Here is a 12,270-nt window from a genome sequence, read left to right on the forward strand (position 1 = left end):
TTATTTTTGTGAGTGTACACTACTACGCTGATCACCACCGCTATTGACCCTGGTCAGGCTGATAGGGGCCTAATGTTTCCTTTGCTTCAGGTGGAAGACACTGAACCCGAGTATGCATTCGAATAGTTTAGTTTTCACGCCTGCCACGCGGGAGGCCCGGGTTCGGATCCCAGCCCATGCACCATGGGACTAAAATGTAAGAAGATATGTTTTGCCTGGAGAGATACGGTTGCTAGCGTTTGTTTAAGATATAAATGTAACGTTTTGATAGCTTGATTAGTTTAAATTGAAAGGCTAACTAATTAGAAAATAATAGCGAGAGAATTTTGATATAATACGTTCTCTGTTGCTGGAAATGGCATACAGAGAAAGAGTTGAATGATGTTATTTTTATAAGTATGGCGATTTACATGGTACATATAAGGACATAGACATTTCATAAGTGTGAAGCCGAAAGAGAGATACAGTTGGAATATTGGTTTTAATCTTGTGATAGAGGAAAGGCAGAACGCTGTTTGAAAAGAGGTAATCGCTGGGCTATGTTTGGCGGGAAAGAAGCGTTTTGTTTTGTGATAAATTCTGGTTATTGATTCGTGGTATTGATTGTTTAGTAACACCAGTGAATTGAACATTGCAAGGAAAAATATCAAGTCATTAAGGTGAATTACAGGTGGAGTTAATTTTATAATTAACTGGGAAGGTGCACATTAAACACAGTTGTGTATAATGGCAGGGTATTCCTAGCAAACAGAATGGGCCGGTTTGCAGACAAACTGAAAGGGTTTTAGGGTTTTAAGCAATCTTGGGTCAAATTGGTTAAATAGTACGTTAAAATATGGGGTTTCATAGATTGAAGTACAGTATTGTATCCAAGGGTAGCGCATGTTCAATTAAGTTTAAAACTAATGATTGGGGGGAGTACAATGGAAGTATAAGCATTTTTAGGTTTTGTTTGTAGTTAACTTTTGGGTTTCTGAATCGGTGTAGTATGAGGAAATGCTGACCAAGTGGTTATTTTATGGAATATGGAGCGCTTAGCTCTTTGGGGAAAAATTCCTAGGGACAGGATATCTTAAAGGGGTAGACACACATGGCATTTTAAAGTTTTATTTTCTGAGTTTTAATTAAACACGTGAAATTCTTTTGATAGGGAATGTTCTGGGAACTTGAGATACGAAATCTAGATAAGGTTATTAGCTTTCATTTGTCTAATGTAGTAAGAAAGAAAAAACGGTTCTGAAAAGGGGTTATGACTTTTTTGACCCCACTGGTGACTTTTCCTTTTGTGGTCTGATCAGCCGCAATGAAAAGCCATTGGATGGTGAATTTAAGGTCATTTGGGATACTAACTTTAAGGAAACTAGGAGAACTAGGAGAACTGATAATTATGATGGAGTTAAAGTTCTTAGACACAATTGATAATTTGAACCAATGAGAAGACAAAATGACGAAAAGGGTACAATAATTTTTCTTTGGGGAGTAGTTCAGATTAGTCATTTTGATCTGATTATGTTACGTGAATATCGTTTGATAAGTAGGGGTACTTTTTACATTATCTAGATAAGTTTATTTTCCCTTAGGAAGTCAGCTGTGGTTGTATTTAGTGGAAGAGATTTAACACAACAAGACTGTGGAATTAATATAATAGTAATATTATATTTTGTTGATAAAACAGGTTAATAATGGTAGACTTAAGCCAACAGGACAGGAATATATGACATCTGTAGGGAATCCAGGATTATTGAGGGTATCGAGATAAATGTAAGTAGCTATGTAATAAGACCATGAGACATTTAGTACTCCCCTGCACTGCTGAGACCTTGATGGGTTGGAAGTAGAAGGAGGAGAGCATAAACAAGGAAGAGAAGATAAAAGTAACATAGAAGAATTAGATAACGGTTAGTGAGTGGAGACCAGCATAGTTAAATTATAAACAGGTGAGGACAGAAATAACACTGGAGAGACAGAAAAGACATAAGAATAGAAGATGTTAGGTTCATTTAGTTAGGATATTAATACATGGACAGACTATCGGCTCCATAGGCATGTATTATAGTTATGATTTTAAGTTATGTTTGGTAAAATTCGCTAGGAAAAGATATGATAATTTAGTTGAAAGAAGTTGTTCAATCTTAAAGAAGATAGCACACTTGATAGAGAAATGCACAGGGTAGCTAAGGATGAATGCCCCAGGGAGAATTGTACATGTGGTATATGAAAGGGGGCAATCCTACAAGAGAAGGGCTGACATAAGGATAATTTACTAACCTTACAAAAGACATTGTTAAGAAATGCAGCAAAATTGATACATGGCTTGAGCCATGTATAAATAGGGGGAGTATGGTAGAGCAGGCGATAGAACAGGATAGGATGCTACTAGAACAAAAACATTTTTTGTAGAATGTCCATTCCAACATTTGGAAATGGACTTATTGAACTATTCAGAATTAAGGGGAAGAAGGGGTGTTTAACAATAACAGATAAGTATAGCAAATGGGTAGAAGTGTTCCCAACTTACTTGGTGGACATGATTATGGTAGCTAGAATATTAGGACAAGATATAATCCCTAGTGTTGATCCCTAGTGATGATGGATGACAGTTTAGCTAATCAGGTAGAGCTTATAGAATGCCAGAGTTAGGGAGAATAGAGATACCAGAACAGGTAGACATAGAAGTTAAAGATATACTAGCAGAGCACATGAGAAGACTGTTTGTTAACCAAACCCGTATGTCCAAGATTTTGTGTTCAACAGGTGAATTACAGGAGAAGGTGATTCACTCAATCCAACCAGGAGACTGGGTGTGGATCCAGTCCCTGAGGAGAAAAGACGGGAAGCAGCCCCGTGGGGAAGGCCCATACCAGGTGCTGTTAAACCATTGCCTTTGCCATTAGAAAAGCTGAGAGAGTCACTTGGGTCCACGTTATCCACTGCAAGGAGGTATGTACACATATGACCACTGCTGATCACACACAGAGTTAGGAGAAGAACCGATACCAACAGGGTCCGGGGGTTACCTCCTTAACGAAGATTCCCTATCCCGACCGTTCATCACTGTGTGTGCTCCTAGAGGTGTGAGTATGGGGTGGTACCAAGCAGAGAGACTAAGGGCAGGAGAGGGTTGACGGTTTTTGGGAAGAGTAGAAACTCTGAGCTGCATCATAGTCTAATCTTTCTGATATATTCAGATCCACCACCTACTGGTACTAAACATAGGTTACCGTTGTCATGGAGAAGAAGTAAAAGATAAACTATATAATACACTGATGAGTGACGTACAGAATAAGGAATCAAAGAAGATCAAGATGTAGAATTTAAGGTAAACATTAAACAATTTCCTGGGGAAGCAGACAACTGTACAGGAATATGGGTTGGCCAGATTGAAGTACTCAGCCAACCCACCTCGGTTCACCTAAATTCCGGATGAATACCAGTGTTATAGATACAAAAATGGCACCGAGAATTAAGATGATTTTAATGGCTGGAAAGGTAATTGTTAATATGACTGACTTAGGTTTGAAAGCACAGGAGAAAATGTGTAACCTCATAGCACCTATAACTGATGAAGGGTGGGCTAGTACCAGCAAAGGACGCATACGACAGAAATTACCACAAAGGGTGGTTAGGAATTGCGCCCTGGGGTTATTGGTCTAACCAGTTCGAGTTAGTCATCAGAGGCCAGTTATAGGAGGCTAAAGTAGGCACAGGAGGAGTTTTGACCAGGATGGGAGTAGCTTTACAAGATGGATGCTATTGGCATCCTCAGGGAAGTTCCAGATGAATACAAAGCTATGAATCAAATATGTGAAGGCTTTAACACTACATTATTTTGGTAGTTGACAATAAATAATAATGTGGATTGAATTAATGACATCTTTTAATCAACAGAGATTCATGAATGAAACAGGGGATGCAGTAAAGAGGTTCTCTGACCAATTATCCGCCACCTCCCTCATGACCTGGTAAAATAGACTGACTCTCGATAGGTTACGGGCAAAGAGGATGGTGTAGGTAGAATGATTAGGTTCATTGCTGTACGTACATTTTTGATAACACAGATCATGTTTGGGAAATGGAAAAGTGTTGCAAGAACTGTATTATGGGCTGCTTTCACCTGTATGAGTGTGATTGGGTTGTGTGGTTGTTGTTTGGTCCCGTGTGCAAGAGGTTTAATCACCAGAACTCTAGAGAGATGATAACGGAGCAGATGGTGAGCTACGGACCGAGTCAAAGTTCAGATCAATGAGATGACAAGTACCTACCGCCGAGCAAGGTGGAGGATTCATTCAAATATGAGGAGCACATGTTAGATGAGACCATCTATTGGGATGCATGAATTAGTTTGAATTTGTGTGAAATTTCTGAATCCAATCAAAATAGATGTGTTATAATGTATGTGAAATATCTAGCAAAACGGGTGGATTGTAATGGAAATGATATGATTTTAATCCCTATTGAGACTTGACAAGCTATCTGCTGAGGTGAGACGTGAAGAGGGGGACTCACAAAATTTGTCTCTGACTTCCGTTTGTTTGTTTTCACTCCCGCTGTGCCGCAGATTGTTCTTTTTTGTCACGTCTTGCAGACGTGAAGAGGGGGATTTGTAATAAAGATAATCTAACGTTTTACCTAATGATATATAAGGAGGGCATTTGCACAACATGTTTCACAACAGCACACAACAAAATTCCAGAGACATATTGAGCGACCAACTGATACCAATCACGACCACACCCAGAGACAGATGGCTGACTTAAGCCCTAGCCACACGAACTGACCACTGGTGTAAAGAACAACATTCCATGAATATCGCAAGCACCCAGACACGAATTACCAGAAATACACACACACACACACACACACACACACACTTAGGTGTGTTGGACTCCGAGGACAAAGGACACTGCCAAGGGCCAATGGGAAGTCGACACCACCTGGAGAGTGGACCGTCCCTCCACTCATCGACCAGTCAGGAGAGCGGACCTACTAGACTCAACGTCAACACACTGTTATTTCATTGTATAAATTGGATGTATACTATGTTTCGGGGCTCTCTTCTGCTAGTTCCCTATGAGCTAAACGAAGGAGTCCGTGCACACTTTGCCAAATATCTTTGTCTCATAATAAACTGCCTTACTATAAACTGAATCACCCGGTCCAGCGTCTTGACTTGTCTCCTTCTCAAATAACTAATCATCAACAGAATTGGTAGCAGAGGATGGTTTCAAACTCCTGAATTCGGTCCATTAATGGTTGATGTGAGAAGAGACAAGTCCAGGACAATCTTGTAAGGACGGGTGACCTGTCCGCAGGAGTCATCGGCGATTCTGCTTGCCCCGGGAAACTGATCAACGAGCTCGATTAAAAAAAAGGTAAGCAGAGCCTGTTAAAACAAAATCTGCATATTGTATTATAGTCTTTATCCAAAATTTGATCAGTAGTACTGGGCGTGAGTATGAATTACTGTTAATATTGTATAAAATTGTATAAACAAACGTTAAGGCTGAGTACAAGGATATTTGCTGTTATAGGCCTAAAAATGTATCCGTGAGTTTCTGTCCAACCAAAGTGGCGTTTGGTTTGGACATTAATACATAGTCGGGTACATGGGATATTGCATTCCGTGAGATTGGGACGGACTGAAGTGACTCTCAGTCCGGAGCATCAATACATAGTTGGGTGCATATAAATTAACCCAGAGATATCCGTGAGATTGGGGCTAACTGAAGTGGTCATCAGTTAGGAGCACCAATATATAGTCGGATAATTAGTTGTTAGGTCAAGTTGCATCGGTACACTGGGACTAGTCGAAATGGCGCTCGACTAGGCGCATCAGTAAAACTGGGATTGATCACGATTAGAACCGAGTAGCGTCAGTAAACTGGGATCGGTATAACTACTCAAGTAGAGTTAGTAAACTGGGATTGGTAAAACGTATCTGTGAGTTTCTGTCCGGCTGAAGTGGCGTTTAGTTGGAGACATTAATATACAGTCAGATACATTGGAATAGTGTATTCCGTGAAATTGGGCGGACTGAAGTGACTCTCAGTCCGGAGCGTCAATACACAGTCGGGTGCATAGAAAATTTAACCTGGAAATATCCGTGAGATTGGGACAACTGAAGTAGTCATCAGTTAGGAGCGCCAATATACAGTCGGATAATTTGGAATATTGTAGTGTTGATTGAGCGTTTCACAGGTCTCCTTTTAATCAATTTAATTTCATTTGTATAATTTTTAAGAATTACTGAGTGAATTGTGGTAAGCCGCCGTGCTGTTGGTATTGTCCTGGGTTATTTCAACAATACAATTAACGAACTGTCTTAATAAAGGTTGAAGTGGTTGTTATTCTGCTACTGTAATATAGACAGTTCATTAAATTATATTATAATTTTCGGAACTTTGTCTACGAGGGTGGGGCACCAGAGATAAGTCTGTGTCAGCACCGTGAATACATCGATGGTTTTGACCAACGACGGGCTAAGTATACAAAGATAGAGGGACATTAGTGTGGGTAATAAAATGGCAACCATTCCACCAACCAAACTTAAATTTAGCGAATATTTAGATCAGAAGATACAGGATAGAGCGGGGGGAAAGGAACATTATAAAGCAATAAGGTAGTGATGGAGGAAGGTTTGAAGGAAGCAGTTGAGAAGGGAATAGAAAGTGAAAAGGACAGAAACAGGAACCACATGTTTAAGAAGGAAGGAAAAAAAACCAGAGAAAAGGAAGACACCGTCAGGGGCCCAGATAACGTGGCAAGTGGAAAGGGGGTACCTGGTGGGAGTGAAAGACAGGTTTGTTGGGTGGGTAACAGTAGTACCAGAGCAATACCAAAGGCACGAGAGGAGGCCAAGTCAGTCATAAAGTGGCTGCAAATCAGTAACAAGCACCTGAGACAGGTGGAGGAGAGATTCGGGATTGTACACAAATTTGGGTAGGTGTGCAGGCCCCAATCTCAGGGCCTCGTGGAACGCGCCACTCAAACCCTTAAGGCTAAATAGCTAAGGTATGTGCAGGTTTGAATATGCCTGGTCCACCAAGGGAGGGAGGTCATATGCCCGCCCTTGATGTACAACAAATTGTAATGTCTGTATGTGAGAAAACTGACGGAACTTTCTGCAGCTCTCTCCACACAGATCCGCAAGGTCAAAGAGGGGGAGCTGTTGGGAGACTCGCCACCACTGAAGGTAAAAGTTGGGGACTGGGTGAGGGTCAAGGTCCACAAGAGAAAGTGGCTGGAACCCAGGTGGACTGGGCTGTACGAAGTGAAGGAAGTTACTTCACACTCTGTCCAGGTCAAAGGTAAATCAGGAGCACCTTGGCACCACCTTACACATTGCACTCCAGCCCCAACCCCTTCCAGAACTTTGACTGAAACCAAGGCCGATTTGCGCGCCCTACATAAATTCGATTCCAACCACTGAAACCTTAGTTGGGGAAAATGGGACAATGGCTTCCGTTTCCACGACCTAAGGCACCACGCCCAGGGTCGGGGTACATCCCTCCCTGGGAGAGGCTGGGGATATCAGCTCCCCTGTTTGTTATTTTTGTGAGTGTACACTACTACGCTGATCACCACCGCTATTGACCCTGGTCAGGCTGATAGGGGCCTAATGTTTCCTTTGCTTCAGGTGGAAGACACTGAACCCGAGTATGCATTCGAATAGTTTAGTTTTCACGCCTGCCACGCGGGAGGCCCGGGTTCGGATCCCAGCCCATGCACCATGGGACTAAAATGTAAGAAGATATGTTTTGCCTGGAGAGATACGGTTGCTAGCGTTTGTTTAAGATATAAATGTAACGTTTTGATAGCTTGATTAGTTTAAATTGAAAGGCTAACTAATTAGAAAATAATAGCGAGAGAATTTTGATATAATACGTTCTCTGTTGCTGGAAATGGCATACAGAGAAAGAGTTGAATGATGTTATTTTTATAAGTATGGCGATTTACATGGTACATATAAGGACATAGACATTTCATAAGTGTGAAGCCGAAAGAGAGATACAGTTGGAATATTGGTTTTAATCTTGTGATAGAGGAAAGGCAGAACGCTGTTTGAAAAGAGGTAATCGCTGGGCTATGTTTGGCGGGAAAGAAGCGTTTTGTTTTGTGATAAATTCTGGTTATTGATTCGTGGTATTGATTGTTTAGTAACACCAGTGAATTGAACATTGCAAGGAAAAATATCAAGTCATTAAGGTGAATTACAGGTGGAGTTAATTTTATAATTAACTGGGAAGGTGCACATTAAACACAGTTGTGTATAATGGCAGGGTATTCCTAGCAAACAGAATGGGCCGGTTTGCAGACAAACTGAAAGGGTTTTAGGGTTTTAAGCAATCTTGGGTCAAATTGGTTAAATAGTACGTTAAAATATGGGGTTTCATAGATTGAAGTACAGTATTGTATCCAAGGGTAGCGCATGTTCAATTAAGTTTAAAACTAATGATTGGGGGGAGTACAATGGAAGTATAAGCATTTTTAGGTTTTGTTTGTAGTTAACTTTTGGGTTTCTGAATCGGTGTAGTATGAGGAAATGCTGACCAAGTGGTTATTTTATGGAATATGGAGCGCTTAGCTCTTTGGGGAAAAATTCCTAGGGACAGGATATCTTAAAGGGGTAGACACACATGGCATTTTAAAGTTTTATTTTCTGAGTTTTAATTAAACACGTGAAATTCTTTTGATAGGGAATGTTCTGGGAACTTGAGATACGAAATCTAGATAAGGTTATTAGCTTTCATTTGTCTAATGTAGTAAGAAAGAAAAAACGGTTCTGAAAAGGGGTTATGACTTTTTTGACCCCACTGGTGACTTTTCCTTTTGTGGTCTGATCAGCCGCAATGAAAAGCCATTGGATGGTGAATTTAAGGTCATTTGGGATACTAACTTTAAGGAAACTAGGAGAACTAGGAGAACTGATAATTATGATGGAGTTAAAGTTCTTAGACACAATTGATAATTTGAACCAATGAGAAGACAAAATGACGAAAAGGGTACAATAATTTTTCTTTGGGGAGTAGTTCAGATTAGTCATTTTGATCTGATTATGTTACGTGAATATCGTTTGATAAGTAGGGGTACTTTTTACATTATCTAGATAAGTTTATTTTCCCTTAGGAAGTCAGCTGTGGTTGTATTTAGTGGAAGAGATTTAACACAACAAGACTGTGGAATTAATATAATAGTAATATTATATTTTGTTGATAAAACAGGTTAATAATGGTAGACTTAAGCCAACAGGACAGGAATATATGACATCTGTAGGGAATCCAGGATTATTGAGGGTATCGAGATAAATGTAAGTAGCTATGTAATAAGACCATGAGACATTTAGTACTCCCCTGCACTGCTGAGACCTTGATGGGTTGGAAGTAGAAGGAGGAGAGCATAAACAAGGAAGAGAAGATAAAAGTAACATAGAAGAATTAGATAACGGTTAGTGAGTGGAGACCAGCATAGTTAAATTATAAACAGGTGAGGACAGAAATAACACTGGAGAGACAGAAAAGACATAAGAATAGAAGATGTTAGGTTCATTTAGTTAGGATATTAATACATGGACAGACTATCGGCTCCATAGGCATGTATTATAGTTATGATTTTAAGTTATGTTTGGTAAAATTCGCTAGGAAAAGATATGATAATTTAGTTGAAAGAAGTTGTTCAATCTTAAAGAAGATAGCACACTTGATAGAGAAATGCACAGGGTAGCTAAGGATGAATGCCCCAGGGAGAATTGTACATGTGGTATATGAAAGGGGGCAATCCTACAAGAGAAGGGCTGACATAAGGATAATTTACTAACCTTACAAAAGACATTGTTAAGAAATGCAGCAAAATTGATACATGGCTTGAGCCATGTATAAATAGGGGGAGTATGGTAGAGCAGGCGATAGAACAGGATAGGATGCTACTAGAACAAAAACATTTTTTGTAGAATGTCCATTCCAACATTTGGAAATGGACTTATTGAACTATTCAGAATTAAGGGGAAGAAGGGGTGTTTAACAATAACAGATAAGTATAGCAAATGGGTAGAAGTGTTCCCAACTTACTTGGTGGACATGATTATGGTAGCTAGAATATTAGGACAAGATATAATCCCTAGTGTTGATCCCTAGTGATGATGGATGACAGTTTAGCTAATCAGGTAGAGCTTATAGAATGCCAGAGTTAGGGAGAATAGAGATACCAGAACAGGTAGACATAGAAGTTAAAGATATACTAGCAGAGCACATGAGAAGACTGTTTGTTAACCAAACCCGTATGTCCAAGATTTTGTGTTCAACAGGTGAATTACAGGAGAAGGTGATTCACTCAATCCAACCAGGAGACTGGGTGTGGATCCAGTCCCTGAGGAGAAAAGACGGGAAGCAGCCCCGTGGGGAAGGCCCATACCAGGTGCTGTTAAACCATTGCCTTTGCCATTAGAAAAGCTGAGAGAGTCACTTGGGTCCACGTTATCCACTGCAAGGAGGTATGTACACATATGACCACTGCTGATCACACACAGAGTTAGGAGAAGAACCGATACCAACAGGGTCCGGGGGTTACCTCCTTAACGAAGATTCCCTATCCCGACCGTTCATCACTGTGTGTGCTCCTAGAGGTGTGAGTATGGGGTGGTACCAAGCAGAGAGACTAAGGGCAGGAGAGGGTTGACGGTTTTTGGGAAGAGTAGAAACTCTGAGCTGCATCATAGTCTAATCTTTCTGATATATTCAGATCCACCACCTACTGGTACTAAACATAGGTTACCGTTGTCATGGAGAAGAAGTAAAAGATAAACTATATAATACACTGATGAGTGACGTACAGAATAAGGAATCAAAGAAGATCAAGATGTAGAATTTAAGGTAAACATTAAACAATTTCCTGGGGAAGCAGACAACTGTACAGGAATATGGGTTGGCCAGATTGAAGTACTCAGCCAACCCACCTCGGTTCACCTAAATTCCGGATGAATACCAGTGTTATAGATACAAAAATGGCACCGAGAATTAAGATGATTTTAATGGCTGGAAAGGTAATTGTTAATATGACTGACTTAGGTTTGAAAGCACAGGAGAAAATGTGTAACCTCATAGCACCTATAACTGATGAAGGGTGGGCTAGTACCAGCAAAGGACGCATACGACAGAAATTACCACAAAGGGTGGTTAGGAATTGCGCCCTGGGGTTATTGGTCTAACCAGTTCGAGTTAGTCATCAGAGGCCAGTTATAGGAGGCTAAAGTAGGCACAGGAGGAGTTTTGACCAGGATGGGAGTAGCTTTACAAGATGGATGCTATTGGCATCCTCAGGGAAGTTCCAGATGAATACAAAGCTATGAATCAAATATGTGAAGGCTTTAACACTACATTATTTTGGTAGTTGACAATAAATAATAATGTGGATTGAATTAATGACATCTTTTAATCAACAGAGATTCATGAATGAAACAGGGGATGCAGTAAAGAGGTTCTCTGACCAATTATCCGCCACCTCCCTCATGACCTGGTAAAATAGACTGACTCTCGATAGGTTACGGGCAAAGAGGATGGTGTAGGTAGAATGATTAGGTTCATTGCTGTACGTACATTTTTGATAACACAGATCATGTTTGGGAAATGGAAAAGTGTTGCAAGAACTGTATTATGGGCTGCTTTCACCTGTATGAGTGTGATTGGGTTGTGTGGTTGTTGTTTGGTCCCGTGTGCAAGAGGTTTAATCACCAGAACTCTAGAGAGATGATAACGGAGCAGATGGTGAGCTACGGACCGAGTCAAAGTTCAGATCAATGAGATGACAAGTACCTACCGCCGAGCAAGGTGGAGGATTCATTCAAATATGAGGAGCACATGTTAGATGAGACCATCTATTGGGATGCATGAATTAGTTTGAATTTGTGTGAAATTTCTGAATCCAATCAAAATAGATGTGTTATAATGTATGTGAAATATCTAGCAAAACGGGTGGATTGTAATGGAAATGATATGATTTTAATCCCTATTGAGACTTGACAAGCTATCTGCTGAGGTGAGACGTGAAGAGGGGGACTCACAAAATTTGTCTCTGACTTCCGTTTGTTTGTTTTCACTCCCGCTGTGCCGCAGATTGTTCTTTTTTGTCACGTCTTGCAGACGTGAAGAGGGGGATTTGTAATAAAGATAATCTAACGTTTTACCTAATGATATATAAGGAGGGCATTTGCACAACATGTTTCACAACAGCACACAACAAAATTCCAGAGACATATTGAGCGACCAACTGATACCAATC

The sequence above is a fragment of the Salmo salar genome, chromosome 13, assembly GCF_965601325.2.
Source record: "Salmo salar chromosome 13, fSalSal1, whole genome shotgun sequence".
Taxonomy (NCBI): Eukaryota; Metazoa; Chordata; class Actinopteri; order Salmoniformes; family Salmonidae; genus Salmo; species Salmo salar.